This window comes from Mauremys reevesii, linkage group 23 (assembly GCF_016161935.1).
Source record: "Mauremys reevesii isolate NIE-2019 linkage group 23, ASM1616193v1, whole genome shotgun sequence".
NCBI classification, from domain to species: Eukaryota; Metazoa; Chordata; order Testudines; family Geoemydidae; genus Mauremys; species Mauremys reevesii.
In genome coordinates, this window is record NC_052645.1 from 21,977,099 (window position 1) to 21,998,716 (window position 21,618).

Below are 21,618 nucleotides of genomic sequence, written 5' to 3' on the forward strand. Positions count from 1 at the left end.
TCTTCTACAAAAGCTTCAGAACTTACTATCCTTTGTCCCCGTCACAGCTCTGGTCACCGTGATCCACACTCGGCGCTAGAACACCATTATTGCCAGCGTCACTGTATTGCGGGTAACACTTGGCAAGTTCCCGGGCGCTGCTGTAATAGAGCTAATAAATACTACTAGTAACAGATGGTCACGGAGCATTTAGACCGGTGCCCGACGTGCTGCGAAGTCCATGTATGCACACTGGCCACCTGATACAACTCCAGCCAGTCTCTGAATCCCTTTTCTTCTCCTCTTCCATCTATTTCTGCTAAAGCCCTTTCAGTACTGGAGTTGTCTGTGAAAATAATTAGAAGTTAAGTGCAAATCTACAGTGTGTATTTCATGGCATTAAATTGAATGACGTTACTTCTCCCCTCACTTGGCTTTTAATACAGCAGTTTTATTAAATTATCACAGCTTTTCATTATGGTAATGGGCATTATTTCTGATTGACTACTGAGGTGCTGCAGTCACTCATCTGAGATTATCCTCAAAGATGGATAATTTTACACCTATTGAAAAGATGGAATTTCTGTTGCTTTGCTGCTGTCAGAGGATGCTAAATTATCTATTTGTATTATAATGTAATGCGACTGGATGGATGGAATTATTACTGGACTGATGTACAGAGAAGGCAGCTAACAATGAGTTTAATATTCTATCACAATTGTTCACTGGGAAAGCCATAGATCCGATGGGGAATACAATGTGTGCTTGGGATCAGCCACCGAGAAGAGGAGAGGAGCATTCTGACCCCACTGACTTCAGTGCTTTGAGTCAGGCCTTTGCTCCCAATCTCAGCATCATTTACATCAGTACTGGTGCACCAGGTGTCCCACCAGAGCAGGACTAGAGGATCATAATGGTGCCTTCTAGCCTTAAAATGTATGAGTCGGTGAACAAAGGATTGCTGTGCCTTCCTGGAACGTTGTCCCATCTAAGCCAGTATCCTCTCTCCAACAGTCGCCCTCACCAGGAAGGTACAAGACCTCTTGCAGGAGCGGTTATGGGATAACCTGTCCCCAGGGAAAGCGTCTTCCTTAACACACAACAGTTAGAGCTTGATTTATGCCCATTAACATGAGTTGTTATATCCCGTCTAACACTTGCTTTTTGTTTTTTAATCCTCATTGTTATCATTATCCATGGAACTGTTTAAAGTTCTTGGCCTCAAAGATATCATGTGTCAAAGAGTTCCATAGGCAAATTCTTAATGACAAATATCTTTGCAGAACCCTGGTGTGTTATTGCTGCCAGCCTCCCATGGGTCAGGGAGGCCTACCGTATCGGTGTCCTTGTATTCATGAAGGTGCAGTTTGGAGAAACCTAGTTAGCAAGGGAGTCAGAAGAGGCATGGTTGATTCTGGTTTATAGAACTGGGTCTTAGGACTGGGAAGAGAAAAAAACGTGTGGAAAAAAGTGTCACTTGCATGAAAAAGGCCACATGCTATGGACATTGTCCTCCCGCCTCAGAATCTAATCCAGCTTCAGTGTATTTCCAGGGTTCTACAGAGAGACTTTCCTTTTTCCCTCTCATATAGATATATATTTAACTACAGTGAGGGTTACACCCGGCTGAGTGACATAACCACTACTCTTCTAGTAAATCTTAGTTGCATGCAAAGATTAATCATTTGGTATTGACACAGCTGGACAACTGCTCATTCATTTCTGCAATGCGTTGTGTGCGGTGTTACAACCCTTTTCCCTTTGCATATACATTTTTTGTGCTGCTTTAGACAGTTTAATGAATTCAGGCCATTGGGGAGAAATAAAAATGTATTAACGCTGCATCTAAAAAATTCGAAGAATAATCAAGCAAATTTCTTTTTATTGACTTTTAGTGAGCCATTTAATCCAAACATCTCATTATCTGCAATATAAATATGTTATATAGTGGGTATTGCAATAAGAACAATTAGCTTTGCAATTAGCATGAGAATGAGCTCTCTGTGACTGCATCCAAGAGGCAACAGGCGTATTAGAAATGTGTCCTATAGTGGGGGAAAAATAGCGTTTCAGTTGGGTAGATTGATACAGTTTGACTTTAAGCACCAATAATATTTCTTTCAATCAAGCTTCCCACACCATCTAAGGAAGGGGCTTAGCTTTTCCTGAAGGACTTATTTTTCTTTCATTGGCATGGCATTGATTAACTAGATTTGTTATGTTTCAGAGTAGCAGCCGTGTTAGTCTGTATCTGCAAAAAGAACAGGAGTCCTTGTGGCACCTTAGAGACTAACAAATTTATTTTAGCATGAGCTTTCGTGAGCTGCAGCTCACTTCTTCGGATGCATAGAATGGAACACACAGACTGTACTCCTGTTAGATTTGTTATGTACGTCATGGAGTCCTGCAGCAATTAGCCCGTTCCATTAGTCCTCTACCTGATTGATTTCCCAGTTATTATCAAAGTTGGAGCTCCATATGGACTCTGCTGCGCTCAGAAGGGGACAGCTGGGAGATCACCTGAGAGGCCTTGTTTCATGCTGACTGCTGCCCACCAAGCCTGGCCATCTGGAAGCAAACAGTGCCCTGTGGAGCTTCACATATGAGGCCAAGGTACTGGTGAACACATGGCAACTCTTCCCTGCCCTGGCCCCAGGAGAAGCTGCTGTAACCCACACCCACTCCAGGCAGAGCTGTCTCCAGTGGTGCCTGGCCCACAGAGAGAGGTCAAGGAGCCTGCTACTGCCTTGGCTAGCACTGCTGGGTCTTTTAGCTCAGGCATAGAGGCTTGTGCAGCTAAATCTGTCCTTACATTTCCAGCGCCTCAGCTCCCACTGGGCAGAGGAATTCCAATCAAAAGTGCAGCATCTCACTTCACTGCCAGGCCTGGCTCTTGGGCTAGAGAGGGGCTTGCTGTGCTGCCACCTAATGCTCCATCTTCAGCCACCTTCTGCTATGCCCAGCAGAGCCGACTGCCATGGAAACCTGCTTCTGGTGAAGATCCCTTCCTCCAGGGACACGTTCTGGTCAGTCTGAGACTCTGGGCCAGATTAACAAAAGGATTTAAGTGCCTAATGACACGGATCAATGCCTAGAGCAATTTACAAAAACATCTCAGTGAGCCAGGCGCCGAACGCCCATTGACTGTTCATTGAGTTAAGTCTCACTTTTATAAACACATCTGAACAGGTCAGATGCCTAAGTGGTGCCTTCGCCTTATGCTGGCCTGTCTGAGCAGGGTGAATGTGGGAAGAAAAGTATCCCAGTAGAGCCAGAAAATATCCAATTTGTATGGAAAATGCAAATCAATCCACCACGAATAAAAAATGGAACGTATAAATTAAACATGTTCAACAATAGACTTGACTTTGTTCCTTGCATATTTTAGAGCAGTGATATTCAGACCTCAGTGGTTCAGAAACCAAATTAGTGATCAACATTGCCCAAAAGAATCACAATAGTGTGAATTCATTGTTTCCTTTACTATATAAAAGCTTCCTGATTGATTAATAACTTGGACTGGTTAATCATTAAATCACACAATAGCATGTGCTGCAAAGAGCCGCAGGAGACATGTTTAAGAGCCACTTGCAGCCCGCAAGCCTCAATCTGAGTATCGCTGTTTTAGAGGGTTTACTGGAGCTAACAGCTGAGTATTTTTTATCATTTTCCTACTTCAAGCTCCAGAATCATGTCAGGGTCCCAACATCCAACCACTGAGCTAGGGAAGGGCTGTTACTGCAATGAGATTACTAAAGGCAAAGAGCTGGCACAGATGTTCTGCAACTGGAAACCTCTGTGTCAAAACTAAAAGCTTCTCTCTGAAAATTCTTGGGCCTGTTTCTCAGTAACTATTAATTGCAGGATTCTGCTGAGGCACACAATGAAATTATTTTCCATCACCTGCTTATTGATCATCTGCCTCCATTTGGACTTTTAGTAGCTTAGGAAACTGAAGACAGCCAGGGTTGCCATCTCAGGCTATTGAATAAATAATAACCATCACAAAATTTCAGCATTTAGGTCTTATTTAAATCTCCTAACCCACAAGACTAACGTCAGTTTTATGATGCGCCATTATAGCCTCCCAGTGCATCCTGCCTGCCAGCCTGCCAAACAATATGTTCCATGAAAACTGATATAATCTGCTTGTTATCTACAACACAGCCTAGTAGCAACTCTTCATTGATTTTCTGCAAAACCACAATAAAAATCTTCCTCTATACCCCCTTTTACCTTTTTATGATTCTGAAGGGCTGCTTTCGGCTCATCTGTCATCTCTTGCCCACGTGCATCATTCTTGGTTATTTTATAATATTAAAAAAACAACTATTGATTTGCACCACCACATGAACGAGTGAGAAGCTGGGGAGGGCGGGGGACACACCATCATCAGTTATTTGAACGGAGGATTTAGTAGCTGCATTCCACAGAGCAGAGGAACCACAGTTAAAAGAACTCCACTTAGAAATACAGAGGAAACTCTTCAGGTCTGAAAGTGCAGGATCCTAATTTGGGGTTTCACTGAACATTTTCACTCAACTGGCCAATATTTTTCAGTTTACAGCACCTGAAAAGTGAAACGATTTCCTGCATAATTGTCCGTTTTTATTAAAAAGCCATTTTTAATCCTAAAAAAAAAATCAACTGAAATATTTTGAACAGCTCCAATCTGGCCCCTAACATCATGGTATTTAAGCACTCCCAAGAATTAATTATTTCAGCCTCACAACACTTCCATGAGGAAGGATACATTTTACAGAGGGGAAGCTGAAGCACAGACTGATAAGTGCAGCTCAACATTCCAGACACCATCCATCAAAGCACATGCTTAACTTTAAGCACATACATAGTCCCGTTAACCTGTGCCGATCACAGGAAAGTTATGATCCCTGAGGTACACACTATTTCTTTGGGTTAACAAGGCAGTTGGTGGAATTTTATATGCTGAAAAGGAGGAGTAAAGGGTTGTAACTCTCCTCTTTAATGGCAATTAATAGCATCACATTTCTCACAAGTTAAAATACAGGAGCAGAAATGTGTTTCAGTGTTTTCAGTGCTCGTGTAATTAAAAACTAAGCTGTCCAGGCGGCAACATAAATAATCCCTGCCTGATGATCAAATGATATTTAAGTAACGGAACAGGAATTAAGGGCCAGATCCAAAAGCCGTTGGAAGTAAATTGCACAACTTCCCTTGACTGCAATGGAGTTTGGGTCACCCCCTGGCTGTCTCAGAAGTGTGAAGTCTGTACCTGCTGGAGCAAAGTGGCTGAGATGGCAGAGGGGGTGTCTACACTGCAGTTAAACACCAGTAGCTGGCCCATGTCTGCTGACTTGGGCTCGTGGGGCTCAGACTGCCAGGCTGCAAACGTTGAGGCTTGGGCTGGAGCCCAGGCTCTGAGACCTAATGAGTGGGGAGAGTCTAGGGTGACCAGACATCCCAATAAAATCGGAACCGTCCTGATATTTAGGTGTTTGTCCCGCATCCCGACCGATCTTTGGTCAGGACACAATTTGTCCCGATATTTCACTCCACCAGCAGCACTCGTTTATTTATTATTATTTTCGCTCCGCCGGCAGACCTGCCCCCCATGTGTCCCGATATTTTCTTCCTCTCATCTGGTCACCCTAGGAGAGTCCCCCAGGGCCCGGGCTTGGAACATCTACACCACAATTTTACAACCCCACAGCCCAAGCCCTGTGAGCCTGAATCAGCTGACAAGGGCCTGCTGCAGGTATCTAACTGCAATGTAGACAGACCCAAAGACAGCGGCATTAGTTCTGTCTTGCCCTCTGCACACATGGTAGCTTTGTGCTTGAGATGATTTGGCTGCTGCCTGCCAAAGACTCTGCCCACGAATGTAGGTTTCCCACATGTCGTTACACCCTCTGACCTCTTTCCTCAGACCCACTGGTCAAGTATTCGATTGCCAGCACAGATGGGTGCCACGGGGACCAGGAAACCATGTAGCATTGCCATTATGGAGAGGTATTTGCAACAGGACACTCGTCGGGCGCAGTCTGTGATGGGGCCCTGATAAAGCTGGGATCTTGTGAGAGACACCTGTGCCGTGTTGCTGCACGTGCTGGCATAGGAGCACATGGATCGAGGGGAACATTACAGCACACGACAGATGCACTGGGACTCTGTGAAGGACAGAGTTCCCAGTCTGCACTGTCATTCCAAGAGGCCACCTCCGTGTTGCACATCTTTGGGTAAGGCCATGTGGCTGCACCACGCCTCTTTGGAGATAGTGACTTGCGCCAGTCATTTGTGTCATCAGGAGCTAGGATCCAGGGTCCAGAGAATCCCACCTCCGTTTCCGTTACTGACTGCACACCTGGCAGGCCCTCGGGTACGTCAGGGCAATGAGGGCAGTATAGGAACCGGGATAGAAGAGAGGCAGTAAAAGAAACTCCTTTCTCCTTGCAAGGCCCTCACCTAACTGTCTGCGGCAGGTGGGCTAAGGCCACAGACCAGTCCTGCTACTACACAGAACGTTCCACAGAGCTTCAGAGACGCAAGAGCCACAAGATGTGAGAATAAAAAAGCTGAGTCAGAGGAGAAGCCAGACAAAGGGGCGCGTCTGATGGTCTCCAAAGGGGCCAGCAGCGTCACCTCTTTTCTTTACATGCCAACAGTTTTGTTTTCCTTTGTCAGTGTCCCCCATAGCAATCAGTCAGTACCTGCTCCCCGCTGCTCGATGCAGACAGAGGGCTTTCTGTGATGGGCGAGGAGAGGGTTTTGTTTGTATTTTCTCCCTGCTTGCTGAGTTTCTCTGATTTATTAGCGATCTCTAATTCCCATTCAGACTAAGGGTTGGTTTTTCACCACTAGAAATGCCCATTGAATATTTAATTCTGCTGATTAACTTGCCAGAAGGAGTCATTGTTCAACTGACTATATCAGTCCGAGGAGGGACGGGCTCGCAGAGGAGCTCCTTATTAAGGGTGGTTCGCTTGCCCTTCTCTCCAGCCCCTAGCTGTAAATCCGGTGTTTCTGCGTAGAGCCTTATCGTTAGTCTTTGCATCTGCAGCTCTCATGGCAAATGCTCCCTGCCAATTAGCAGCACGAATTCCTCAGCTGTCGTAACCCGTGTGGCACTCCCAGTCCCTGAACAGAGAAGGAGTGTGCAAACGGAACGGGGCTGTTTGCTTTGTTCCACTGCTGCTGAACCTGGAGATAATTAGCTAACAAATAGACTATCAGAAGTTATCAGTTCTAATCTGCAGAGGCAACTTTTGGTGTGTATTTTTTTTACAATAATTGGTGGTTTTATTTTAATTAAGCAGCTTGTCTAATATTGTGGCAACACAAATGTGCACGGTGTAAACCAAACTGTCAGGCACAATGCAATTAGCTGCTTCTCCTCTGCCTCTTCTCTCTTAGGGGCATCGGCAGCTTTCATTCCATAGGAGTAAGAGCAATGGGAAGTTAACAGAACATGAAGAAGGAATTAGCTTTTCGCTGAGGCAGGCCTATAAATCGACGGCTGGGTTTCTGTTGTCTCTGAAATGTCATGTCATGGTGAGACAGTCCGGGCACGGTTTTCTCTAGGCTGTCACTCTGGCAGGCAAGGAAAGAACTGCATCATTTTTTTAAAATTCTTCTTTAAAGTGAATTTCAGTGCTGTCGTCTACCCCAGAACCAGGTGCTGCACTGGAAGATTGGGGTGGCCTCTTGGAATGACAGTGCAGGCTGGGAACTCTGCCCTTCACATACCAGAGTGCACCTACCATATATTATGCTGCAGTCGACCCATGTGCTCCTTTGCCAGCACATGCAGCAGCATGGTGCAGGGGTCTCTCACAAGATTTATCAGGGCCCCATCACAGACTGAGCCAGAGGAATGTCCTGTGGCAAATGTCCGCTCTGTTTCTCCACAATGTTTCTACCCCACTGGCACAGTGGGAAAGGACCCCATCCTTTTATTGCTAGTCCCCCTGAGCCAGGCAGGCAGCTTAGCAATTGCATTTCATACGTGAGCAATGGAATGTTTTATTTAGCCACAGATTCAGGTGAAATGTGGTGAGTGTTTTGTATCCCGGGGTCAGATTTCCAGCTGATGCAAATACACACAGCTGCGCTGAAGCCTGAATGAATGCCAGCTTACATCAGCTGAAGCTCTGGTCCTCAGTGGGGGCTATATTGGGAGGCAGAGAAAGTGATAGCAAGTGACGCTGGAGTGGGATGTTCTATATATTACAAACTGTCTGTGATTAAACCATTCTTTATATTAATGAATTCCTCTAGACGGGGTAAGTGCCATCCCAGATAACATGCATTTTGCTATGTGAGCCAGAGTGAAAGCCTGACTCGACGCCGGCTCTCTTCCTTTTATGACAAGTTAAATCTCGGACAATATTCTAAAGGTAATTTGGTATAACAATTGAGCACATTTCCTTTGATAAATGCCTGTTTGCCTTTAATCTGTAACAAGATGATGAAACTTAAAGGAAACGTTCAGCTCTTGGGAAAGTGCTCTCTTAAGACATTTCTCGATTTTTGAATTCTTGTAACACTTGCTGAATTATTTTCCAGGGATTCCGCTTCAGCTCCCAGTGCTTTCAGTTTTTTCTCTCTTTCCCATTTTGTAACATAGGAGGATGAATATTTTACATTCAGGAATTATGTGTGTGCCTTGGATTTAGATGCTCTCAGATATCACATGCCACTTCCCTTGTTATGTACAACCACATTCAGGGCATAAGCGGAGGCGTTCACTCCGAGATTCATGGAGCCAGATCTCTGCACATCACAAAGTAAAGTGCTAAAAAGTCCCTGCCTGCCCACCTCTTTGCAGAAAGGCCATGATCCCGGGGGGCAGATTAAGCACCGGAGTAATTTCATCCCGATTCAGCAAAGCACATGCTTTCAGTCCCATTGAAACCAAGTAGATTTAAGCATGTGCTGGTGGTGTCCCAGTGGTGTCTCTGCCACCCATTCTGTATCATCTGCTTTGGACATCTAACACTGCTGGCGTTACGCCATACGGGTGATGAAGTCTCCTCCCACATAGCAGGGGAGCTTTCATGTGGCTACTGCACTCAGGCAGCACCCAGCTGCTGGAATTCCCCGCTCAGGCTTCTGCCGCTGTGCACCATTATAGCAGCCCTGAGACTGCTCTATGTTGCAACAGGGGCCAAACCAACCCCGAATCAGGATTGAGGAGTGAACAGTCACTTCCCCCCCCCCCAGCCCAATCTTCAGGTCCTGTGCTGAGTAGAACTTGGCCCGACCTGAGGACAGGGCCTATGACAGTCGCCCTAAATGTCTGCTCTTGTCATCAGCAGGAACTGAGAGAGAGCAAACGCTCCTGCACTTTTTAAAGATTACTCAGTTCCCCACCCCCCAAAGGTCAACAAAATCACAGCGCCTGATTGGCTGAGACCCCTCTCCAATATCCAGTCGGACTGTGTCAGGAGTGAGCTGGGTTAGCACCCAAACCTCCCCTCCCCCCACATCTCGCACCCACAGGCTACCAGAGCCATGGCCGGGGGTGGGAGGGCAGCCAGTTCTCATGGCAGCCTCCGGAGGTTGGAGACAGGGAGGACGAAAAGCTGCTCAGCTTAGCTGTGCTACAGCCACCCGAATGGTTGAGATTCAGCCACTTTGCTTATTTCTGTAACACGGCCCAGAGAAAGGGCTCAGCAGGGGCCAGGCCCCAGATGTGCCCAGCATGCCAGTCTCTGGCCGTACCCAGGGCAGGGGCTGAGTGGTAGCAGCTCAGAGGCATTAATGCAAGGTTAAAGCCCCCCCGATACTGTGCTTTGACAAACCCACTCAGCTCCCATATTGCTCCTTCATGGCTGATGGGCTCCATCAAAGAGAATTCAATCTTCATAACCCGAAAGAGAGTGTTTTCCTTTGAAATATCGTTTATTTGTAGATCTGATTTATTGTTTTCCCTGCCACGGCCCCCAAGGAATCTCACTGCATTTGTTCTAAGGCAGCGGAAATAGAATCACGCTGATGGATTCTGGAGATACAGCCACTTTGAAACCATGGGCTGGGCTGGGCTGGGCTGGGATCTTCCCTGTCGTTTGGAACTTTCGATATCAGAATCACTTCCCCACCTGCTGAGTGGAATGATGGTGGGGTGGAGGAAGGGGGCAGATACTGACTGCAACGATATCCTGTGTAACAAACAGATGTGAGGAAGGGGGAGGAGAAGGGGCCAGACAAAGCTCAGGAGAAAGTTAAAAAGAGCTGGAGGATTCCCTTGGCTTGGCTGTAGCTGAGGAGAAGAAGCCCCTCTCCACTGGCTGCAAACTCCGGAGCACACCTGTAAGCCACCACCTTGCGGGGGTGGAAATTCACAGAGCAGCTTCTTGGGGCTCCAACCCCATGGGGAGCAACTGTTCTCCGAGGCAGCATTGTTATTCACATCACTGCAGGACTTCAGGACACCAGCTGATGAGCTCGGTTGTGCCAGGAGCTGCACAGACTCGGCCTGTGAGTTTTTCATGGCAGGGACTGTCTCTCACTCTAACAGACCAACCAGACCAAGGGAGGGAGAAAGGAGGGCTTATCATTCCCATTTTACAGAGGGGAAACTGAGGCAAGCAGCGACGATGGGATTTGCCCCGGGTCATGCAGGGAGTCTGCAGCAGAGCTGGGAACTGGATTCTGAGCTCTGCAAACCTCCAGGCCATTCTTGTTCTGAAGCAGAGAGAGGATTCTGGGTGGCCTCTCCCCGGTCACACAATGGAGGGTGGCTCTGTGTGGCTTTGATTTTCAGTGGCAAATGGGCTTGTCTGGCCCCGAGCCCAGGCAGGAAGCTGGGTCTATGAGACTAGGCTCCAGGGAAGCAGGATCTCTGGGCCCTGAAGGATCCTTTGGAAGAAGGCAAATTCTGTGGGCCCAAAGCCAGACAGGGAGCAGGCCCTGTGAGCTCCCCAGCTAAGGTCAGGGCTCTGTGTTTCCCCAGGAAGAGCAGATAGGCACTTACACCAGTGCACAGTCTGGAGAAGCAGGTATTCGAGGGACTCCCCAGTTACAGCACCCCTTTGCTGCGTGATCTGGGGCTAGGCAAGTCCCCGCTCTGTGCCTCACTTTCCCTGGGTGTAGGAGGGGGATATAACACCCTAAAGCACAAGGAGAGCCTCAGATGGAAGGTGCTGCTGCAGAAGCAGCGATTTAGTCAGTAATTGCCAGGCCATGTGCTGCTGCAAAGGGCCCACAGGGACATGCTGTCAGGTCCCAGGACCAGGGATGCTTTCCCCTAGTTTCCCTCCCAGTTGTGCTGGGGCTTTCGTCCACCAGGAGGCAAAGATGCAAAGAGGAGAAAAGTCCCTTTGCATTTCTGAGTGTAATTAAATAATCAGGCTGTTTGCTGTCATCACTACTGATCATAAAGCATTCGTTTGCACTGACCCTTTAATAAGAGGCTGATGCCAAAGACAAGGGAGTTGTAGGCCTGGAGATTACCAGTTTAAAGTCAACTCATTACCTTAAATTAGCATCAAACTATGCGGGCTCGTAAGCTGAGCTTGCACGTATGGAAAAACCACGATCTGAGAGGGCACTTATTCAGGTCTAAATGTAGCTCATATCATGTGTCTCCAGCGAGGCCTAAGCTAGGGGGTCAGAGCACGTTCAGGAGGGTTTCTTCTCTGCCGCTAAGAATGATCATTCTGTTAAGTAAAGCGGAAAAATCTCTGTAGCGACTCCGTCCTGATGGGAAGATATTCTGCACTCTGCAGCCCCCAGTCATGGTGGATCCTAATGTCCTTGGGTCCAGCTCGCGAGGGTCACGCAGGCTCCATGGGCTGGACTCTCCTCTCCCTTGTGCCATCACTTTACACGCCTGCAAAGCAGTGTGACGCTATGTCCATTTTGTACCCATGGAACTGACGAGGTGAGATGCCAGGCAGTGCAGAATCGGGCCTGTGCTCACCAACGCCTAAGCACTGTTGGACAGTGTGGCTTTTCACTGCTTCTCAAGTGAGCTGCCAATCCCCATGCTGCCCCGCTCGTGTTTCTGTGACATTCTGAGCACGACGGGGACTCTCATGTGTTGTAACTGGCATGTTACACATACCTCTAGCCATAACACAAGCCCATCTATCTGCTGAGGAGCCCAGGACAGTGAACATGCACCTTCAGCACTTCCTCAGCTAAGCAAGAATTCTCCAGGAGCTTGTCAAAGGCCAGTGAGGTACCAACTCCTCGTCTTGCCTTTGAAGATCTCCCCCCGTGCCTCTAACAGACGGGAAGGAGATCCAGACTCATTATAAAATGCCTGAGTTCCCTGGGAAGAATTGTGAGCTCTGTCAGTCCAGCGAGCTGCCATGTGTCACAAGCCAGATGACGAGGGAGGCGGGCGCCCTGCTTTTAAAAGCTTTGATGATGCATTTATTAGATGTCACCAACGGGGAGTAGAGCGGGAGATGGACAGGTTCTTGGTGGGCCTAAATGAACCAACAAAATCTGTTGCAAACTTAAAACATTAGAGGACTGAGTTGTTGACGAGGGCGGTGGCTCATTCGCCCCATGCTCCGGGGGGAACTTGTATGAATAAATTATCCTAACCACAGAGTGTGGTGGAAATGTCAGAAACAATTTCTGAAGCTGATGACTGTGAAATTTCAATTATATCACTGAAGAGTGTTAGAAGAAATCAGGCCACTATGATACACAAAGCTGCGCTGCCACATTTAATGCAGGAGGGGCTGGAAAGGGACCCGCGTATGAGCGCAGGGGGAAAGAGTGAGCTATACATTCCGGGGGTGTAACGTAGGAGTAAGTGGCACTGAGTTGACACCAGGTATCCAGATAGCTAAGGGGCACCATGGTCTCCAAATGCCCAGCTCCCAACCTGCCTCGCCCCTTCAGTGGGCAGCCTTCCGTGCCGGGCAGAGGAGCCCACGCTCCTGGTGGCCTCAGTTATCCGTGGGCCCTCCCGCAGCCTTGGGTATCAGGTACAGATGGATGCGAGTGGGGGTGTTCTGTCATATACTGGCCAGCCACACACAGTGCCCGGGAAGCAGCTGGCACTTAGAGACACCTGCTCAGTGCCCAGTGCTCTCCTGGGCAGATTGGGCAGGGGTTAGTGGTGGCTCCAGGCTGTCTCCCTGCTGGGGAGAAACCCTGCACTGGGACAGGGGCTGAACATTTCACCAATTCAGCTCAGCTCTTTAGCAGAGCTGGGTGGAATTTTTTGACTAAAACTTTTTTAGGTGAAAAATGCAGATTTAGTGACACCAAAACATTTCACAAATTTGTGCTGATTTTCACCACATTGGTTCGGTTGGAAAACTGAAAAAATCAAAATGTTTTGTTTTGACATTTTGAAATGAAACGTTTCAATTTTTTCCATTCAAAATGGCTTTTCATTCAGAAATTTCATTTACTTTTGTTTAAAAATAGTTTTAAAATATACTGGAAATTGAAAGAAAATGTTTCATTCAGCCTGAAATGATTTTTTTTAAATTTTTCAATCACCAAAAGATTTGAAAAATGTTTTTTTCAGTAGGACTTTAAATGAATTTTTTTTCCAATGAACCAAAATATCCATTGTTCACCCTGCTCTGCTCTTTAGGCTGTTTTGAGAAAAATATTCATTGCGGGAATAAATGGTTTCCCTGTGTATACAGCATCTGGCACAGTGGGTCCTGACCTATGATAATAGAATAATAAATAAGAATGATCCTAAGTTCACTACTGGGAAAGCTCATCCCAGCTGGACAAAAAGAACAGGGGAAGCAACAATTTCATTCACACAGATCCAGTCCCAGCAGCACTTTTCCAGTTGGAAAGATGGCGGGGGGGGGGGAGGACAAAAGGGAGAGAAAGGAAGGGAAAAGAGACACACACACATACACCCAAAAAAATCACAATGTAAAAAAAGCCCCAAACCTGAGGAAAGATTTATTTTGCTGTCCCCACCCCCCAAAAAAGAAGTGCAATATTTTTGTAGAAATGTTTTGCATCTGAATAATCTATTTTTAATTATCACAAATATTTTAATGTGGCCCCTGCCGGGGCATCTCCAGGGCAGATGTGCAGCAGGGAGTATGCTGTGAGGCAGCTTGTGGAATCTCCAGAGCCCCGCAGCCATTCCAAGGGGGCACCTGCCCTCCTGCAGTGGGGAGAGAGGCTAGGTAGCTAACAGGTCAACACAGGGAATTCCTTCATCCTCTTTGCTCGGGTACAGTCCAGCCTGTTGCCCAGCAGCAGCATTCAGCTGTATTTATGTTTGCACAAAAGAGGGAAATGACTTTGCTGCAGGGATCACTTCTTCAACCTGACGTTCATAACGCCATTGTAAATCTACGTCCTGGCCATCTCCCGTTGGTTTAGGTTTCACACTTGAAGGAACATGATATTAAAGAAAGCAACTGTCCAGACTGCATTCAAATCAGACGCTACCCAGATAGTTCTGCATTAACTCAAGTGTTTTTCTTTTCTCTCAGAGAGACAACATACACACAGCACTGCTTGGCCCTTCACTGCCCAAAGGGGAGGTTTTACACTGAGAGCTTCCTCCGTGACACTTACCCGGTGTAAAACTCTAGAGGGAATAAGGCGCAGTAGTTCTTGCTGTGCTGTAGCTCCTGGAGGTCAGCTCCAGGCAGAGGATAGCTCTCTCCAGGTGAGGGACACCTGTGCCGTGTCTGTGCTAGGGTTTCCCATCGAGTGCGCTCTCGAGTGAGCTTCGCGAGGTTAGAGCGCCCTTTTCTCTGCAGTGAAGACAAGCTCTCAGATGAGTAGCTGCCTGTCGGAACGGACCAGTCTAATTAGCTCATGAAAAATTGCTTGGCCTAAATGAGCCCATCAATATTAGGGGCACAATCCTCTATTCCTAGGCATTATTTGGACCTAATCCAAAGCCCAGTGGAGTTGATGAAAAGGTTGCCAGTGACTTCACTGGGCTCTGCGTCAGACCAAGGCCCTTTCTAAACACGATGCTTCATTGTTCGTAATTGTAAATGTTTTTAAAATCCGTTAGAAATAGTAAAAACGGGCGAAATTCAGGGTTAATGTCAGCAAAAAACCAGCTCTGAGACTGTTGTGATTGTGTTGGGTGCCCCCACCCCGAGGCAGGCCTGCGGCTGGGGTGAGCTTTGCACACCCACCTCTGGCCTGTGCTGTCTGCACTGCAGCCACACCCCTGGATCTGGCCCTGCGTGGTTCATTCTGTGAGCGCATAGGCCAGGATTAATGATGCTGCCGGGTCAGACTCAGCACTCGAGAGCAGGGACCTCGCTTTCCTTGGCCTGCGGATGTGACCTCGGGGGGCTTTGCCAACCTCTGCCACTACGTGTCACCAAGCGGTACTTACAGTCCTGATGGCAACACTGCTCCATAACTAACAGACACCATGTCTCCCTTCAAATAATGCCCAGTTCCACGGGATTCCCTGGCTAATCCCATCGCGCTAGGAGAATCTGCAGCTCTGGGGCACGGGTGAGAATTCTGCCTCTCCCAGCTAGTGGCACTGCGGCTTCACAACAGAACCCTTCGTAGTTTTCTCCTCCTATGTCTCAGCAAATGTCTCTCACCCTTTCTGTGCCACCCCGGATTCTGGTGTATTCGGGTAAGACCCAGCCCATTGGTCCCAGCTGCTCTGATGTTGGGAGGAGGCTGCCTTGGGGCCCGTCTGTCAGCTCCAACACAGATCACAGGGAGACCCTGGGCACTAAGGCCTGGCCAGTGCCCAGACTAGCTGAGAGGTGGCAAAGTCTCCATACAATTGCTTCCAGGGTCGCTCTGCTTACCAATAGCCTGGCACTGCAAGGCACCCTCTCCAGGCAAACTCTGATCCACTGTGGCACTGAGCACTCAGTGTCCAAGCGCTTCATGTGACGTGGCAGGCGGTGATGGTGGGATGTGTGGCACACGTCCCTGAGCAACGCTCCCCGGCCCGCCGGCTGCATGGCTGGTGTTCTGCACAGCACAGATGGTCACACCCAGGCTGGGAGCGGAGCCACAGCAGCTGTTGCACAAGCGTTGCTGTAACCACGAGCGTGAGCTCCCGGTGCACAGGTGAAGAGTGTGCTGCTTACGGCTGCCTGCTGCCCCACTGTCTCCTCGGACCTGGCCGCTGACCTGGCCCATGAGAGAGTTTGCTTTAACCCCCACTAGTCGCTGGACAAGCACTGGGGCCCTTTCCTGTCAATCCCCCTGTGCACAGATAATTTCAGAACTGCCACTGCTGCGTTTCTTGCACCCTTCCCTGAAGCAGCTGGTTCGGGCAACTTTCGGAGACAGGAGCCCAGGCTTGATGGACCCCCCCACTCTGACAGCTGCATCTTCTCTCTTCTACTACGAGGTGTTTCTGCCTGGGGCAGGCGTGGGGAGGGGGGAGCTGGGCCTGCACGCTGCAGAAACAAAGGACCTCGGTCTCCTGGACCACGACTCCAGCACAGAGGCGTTTGCACCAGCCAGTCCCAACAGGTAACAAGAGCAGCGTGGCAAACTGCAGTGCTCCCGGCAGCCAACTTCCCCTCCCGTCCCCGGTGCACCCCTCCCCCACAGCAATGTTACGAGCATGTCCCATTAATTATGGCATTTAATTAGATAAAGAATATTCATATTTCATTAATGACTCCACCATTCGTTCCGCATTTAGCTCCTCGTGCTTTAATTACGCAGCTTTCTAAAATGGCACACAGCTCGCTCGTTTGCTTCCTTCTAATGAACAGCCACTTAGAATTTTAAAAAGTGGAGGATATCTTTCCGAGTTAATTACCTTGAAATTAGCTTAATCACAGCTAATTTAAACTTATCTAAACAACAGCACGAGGAACTCCAGGAAAATTTGGGTTCGACCTTATTCTGCTCTTTGCATTCGCTGGCAGAGCAACCGCGGAGCTGCGGAGATTTTGTTTGGGTGGGAGGACCCCAGGAGCACTGTGTGACAGACAGACAGACAGACAGCCATCTGTCCCCTGTCCTGAGCCATACTGGGCACTGGCAAATATTTAAACCCAAAGTGCTCTTGCCTTTGACTGACTGGGTCATTCAAACCTGAGTTTGTTTCCTTTCAAGCAAAGGGAGGCAGCGTTCCCTAGCGGACAGAGCACAGGGCTGGGTTCTGTTCCCAGCTCCACCACTGGCCTGCTGGGTAACTTTTGCCAAGCTAAATCACTTCCCTGTGCCTCCATTTTCCCAGCTCTGAAATGGGGCTCATGATGTCTGCCTGCTTTGTAAAGTGCTTTGAGATCCATGGATAAGAGTGAGCGTTTGGGCTGGGTTCTGACAGAGACCTGACTGCAGCACTTTCTGGCCTCCTTCAGTAGGATCTTCCACAGCCTAGACACCTCCAGGTCATCGCCTCTGCCCCAGCTCCCAAGGATCTCACTCCAGATGTTCCCAGTCCTCATGGCTCTGTGGGGTGTCACTGTCCCAGATGACAAGGGAGCCTGCAAGGCGCAGGAGCAGGACTCCGAGTTCAGCCAGGTATGCGGGGATGTGCTGAAGTGTCCAGCAGGCCCTGGCAGATGCCCAAGGCAGAGGGGGGAGATGGCTCTGTGCAAGGAAGGAGGCTGATCTGGGATATTCTGAAATCTCCCTGGAGAGGCTCTTCCCACAAGAGCTGCAGATCACAGCAGCTTGTGCATCCCAATGAAGTGCATGTAACCCTTCTGCTCCAGGCCCAGGGCTTGTTCTCTGGTGTGGCCGATGCATGTGTCCCTCAGGGCCGGAGCCAGCCCAGTGCGCAGGGCCCAGCTGGTGCAGAGTGCTGAAAACGTCCGGATGGGACAGGGTAGACTTTTCTGTCTGAAAACCTGCTAATGCCCCATGAAAGTGGGAGCCCTGCCAGTGTGTTCTCATCTGCCTCTGAGCACAACCAGCACCCACCTGCCCCCAGCACATGCTGCTGAGCGCAGTGAGTGCACGTCCCCCCACTGAGAGCATGCACTATCCTCCTAAGACGTGGCAAACTGAGTGACTTCGGCACGTCGGCGCGTCTCTATTATTAATCCGTCTACAGGACCCTTGGAGGTCGCTCCTGACGTCTGTCTCTCTTGGCCCCTTTCCAGGGCGCTGTGGTAATTACAAACGTTGGCATAACCAGTCAGACATCGTACAATTTAGACTGTCCCCGCAGCTGTAATTAGGCCTGTCGTTCCTCACTGTGCTACCCCCAAGAGCAGACAAGGAGCTGGAATATCCCAGTAAGGCCCTGCTCCCTTGGAGTGCCGTTAGCTGCCCAGCAGAGGCACCGTGAGTCTGTATTTTAACTTCCTAATCACCCGAGTGGTCAGAATGATGCGGGGGTTCGGCAGTACCTGGCGCGTCGTCTGGTCTGTGAAGTAACCTCAGAAAAGCCCCAAATCCCAAAGCTGAAGCCAAATGCAGCCTGGCCTGACGAGTGCTGCTCTTCGCAAGAGGCCCAAGCAATAGAAAAAGGGAGGCTCCGTGTGCGAAACCGCCTCATCCGTTTGTCACTTGATCACTTCCATTTTTAGGTGACAGTGGCACATGTCACCTTGGAAAAGTTTCCTTCCATTCCACGCCTCCTTAAGGCTGCATAATTCATCACAGGGCATCCAGGCTCAGTCATTTCCATGCAGGGATGATAGCAGCCTCCCATCTCAGTGGCGAACTCTCAGCTCATTACACTGGAACTTCTGCATGATTTTATTGCTGGTCTGCTGGATATTTTTCCCCCTGTAGCGCTTAGTGCAGGACAAGATGTGTGAACTCAGAGTGATTTGTATTATTGTGCTATTGCTAAAGCACAGAGAGATCTGATCTATCAACTCACACAATGAAACTGCCAGAGCTGTCTGGGCAGTTTCAGTCCAGGATACAGGAGGGGCCCAATCCCATCCCAACCCTAAGCAGGGATCTCTGGGAATGTCATGAGAGAGCCTCTGTGTGTGAATGTCCATCACTGCTTGGCAAACGCCACAGGCTCAGGTTATTTAGAGCAGTTTTGAATAGATATCGAGCCCTTTGGATTCTTGTCCAAACTGAACCCTTTGAGATGTGGTCACTGCTAGCTACCACCCACACCGTGCAAACTGCACTGCTGCTTGTGAATGTATTTCTCAGATAACCCCTCTCGCTGCTCTGCCACCCTGTCCCAGCCAGAGCTTAAAGGACATGACAATTTGCAATTGCATCTAGGACACTGTGGACCAACTATCCATGGCTAACACATTCTGAGCGCAGTGGTGACACGTCACCAGCTCCCATGTGTTGTGGACGCATTGACGTGGAGCGAGACTTTCCAGAGTACTAAGCATCCAAAAAGTCCCGTTGAGATGATGGGAGTGTAGGGAGGGAACTGGGGTCCTCCACTGGCTCCAGGTAGGAGGGGAAGGGGGGAATTCACCAATGGAAGCTGCTGGCAGCTGGCCATTTTGGAAATTTTGGATGCTTCATTTGGGTGCCTAAATGGGGGCTAAGCCCTTCTGAGAATCAGGCCAATGATCTCCCTGCTGAACAACCCAAAGACCTTCTTTCTCCTCTAAACAATCAGTCTCTCCAGTGGATAGGGCCGTCCCAAGCAATTAGGAAGAATCTTCCCCTCTGGTGAAATTATTCCGTAACTATCCCTTGCTGGATTTCTTGTAACCTTCCTCTGAAGCAGCTAGTTCCGACCTCTGCCAGGAAGAGGAGAGTGGGCTGATCCAGTCTGGCAGCTCCTACGCTCTCCTTTCAGATGTGTCTCCTTGAAGGGTAAATGATGTCACATGTCCCGAGATGCTGAGGTGGGCTCACCACAGGATGCTCTGTTCCCTTGAACAATTGCCAGTGGGATGTACCTTGAAGAGCTCTGGGCACTTCTGGGGTTGGGTCTTGCTGTGCAGAACATTAGTCACTCTCATATATCACACTTACAACGCTCTAGGTATAAAGGCAGCTATGCTTGAAGGTTGGGTTAAGTAGCTTGTTTTCCTCCATGCTGCTCAGTGACAAGCTGCCCAGGCGAGACTCCAGATTGCCGTTCTAGCTGAAAGGTCGTTTGCAGTGACCTCAGAATCCGTTTTCTTTCTTTTGTGTTTCACACTCCAGCCTGGATTCTTCTGTTCCGAGTTTCTCCACCTCATTGCTTCTTGGCTGGACTCTCAAATCACTGGCAGCGCCAGATGGCGTCTCATCCCGAATTCCACAGTCCAGGTCCTCACCTGCGTTCAGAGGGTCAGCACGGCCCAGCATTACTCCTGTTGTACTGAGTGGGCATTTGGCTGCCTCCCTAAGGCCGAGGAATAGAAAGCTGGATTACTTACTTCCATTGCTCCATGCCATGGACTCTACCCACAGAGGCAGGCTGCTTGGCAATTTGTCTATGCATTCCCCAAGCAATCTACTGCTGCTGAGAGCCTCTTTCTTGCACACTGACTGTGTGTTTTCCTGACTGGCTCCAGCACTGTGCTGTGTCTGGCCCAGGGAGATCAGCAATATTTCTCCTCAGACCCAGTTAAAACCTGGAATAAAAACTGTGCTTTACCAACGTGCCTTCCTGTATCGGCACTTGACTTTAGCAACCACGCTGCTTCTGTATTCTATTGTTCTGCACCAGAGGGCTTCATGAGACTCCTGGGAGGCAGCAGACATAATACACGCGCATTGGTTGTATTGTGCTATCCGGGTTGTTGGGGGCGGGTTGGTGCACAAAATAATAGCTCATTCGAATAGACCACAAAAGGCCTTTGTTAGACTGAAGTTTCCTGCTATTAGCATCGGCGTGAGCTTGGGAAAGAAAATACAGCTGGGTAAGAATGAGTCAGAGCCTTACAGGTGCTGTGACAGTGATCACGCCCACACCAGGGCGGGACCGACCAGGGGTAGGAACGTGCAGCCGGTATAGGCCAGTACTGCAATCAATCATTCACCCCAGGAAGGAGGAGGAGAAGGAAGGTGCAGGACTGAGACTCAGAGAGGTGTCACTGACCAACATCCCCTTCTTGGGGTCAGTGCTGCTCATGCCCTGCCCGTTACTCAGAGCTGGGCCGAAAGCCAGAATCTGGCCTCTACCTGCCGGCAAATATCAACCTGGCCCAGAGCTGGGGTCTCCTCCTGCTGCGTGTGGTGGGGAGAATTACCCTGCACAGAGAGCCCACAAGGCCTAGATGGTGCTTCAGTCCCACTTAGGCTCTTTTGACCCGGTTATTTAGATTCATGCTTTGACATTCTGCAGAAGCGCCTTGAAAGTCCCCAAAGCTCGTTTCAGTCCCGGACCATCTCGTTCCTGCTTTTTTGTGCTGCCAGGAAGATCAAAGTTGTTCTTAAACAAATGGCTTAAATCATTTTCACCCAGGAATGATATGGGGCTGGAGGTGTTTAAAAAACTCTGCTGGGTCTGTAGAATGGGGTGTGAATGATTCTGGAGGGGCTCTGGCGCCTAATAAAACAAAGTGAGGAGTTCAGCTGAATGCATTTCCTGCCGGTGAAATAAACACCTGGGCTCAGTTCAGCTGGAAAAATGAACATTTCTTCTCTGGGTAAAATTATTCTATGAACTTTGATGGCTTCTGAACATTTGGGATTTAGCCAATACAAATAACTGTGTCACCGCTGGACATCCCAGGTAGCAGGAGCTTGCCAGACCGCGGCGCGTCCCAGGTCTGACCGGGCTGACACTACCTGCTGGGCTACAGAACTTTGAATGTATAGCCAGGTAGAACTGATCTCTCGGGCATCAGAACACACCCTCCTGTGCTATTGACTTTAATG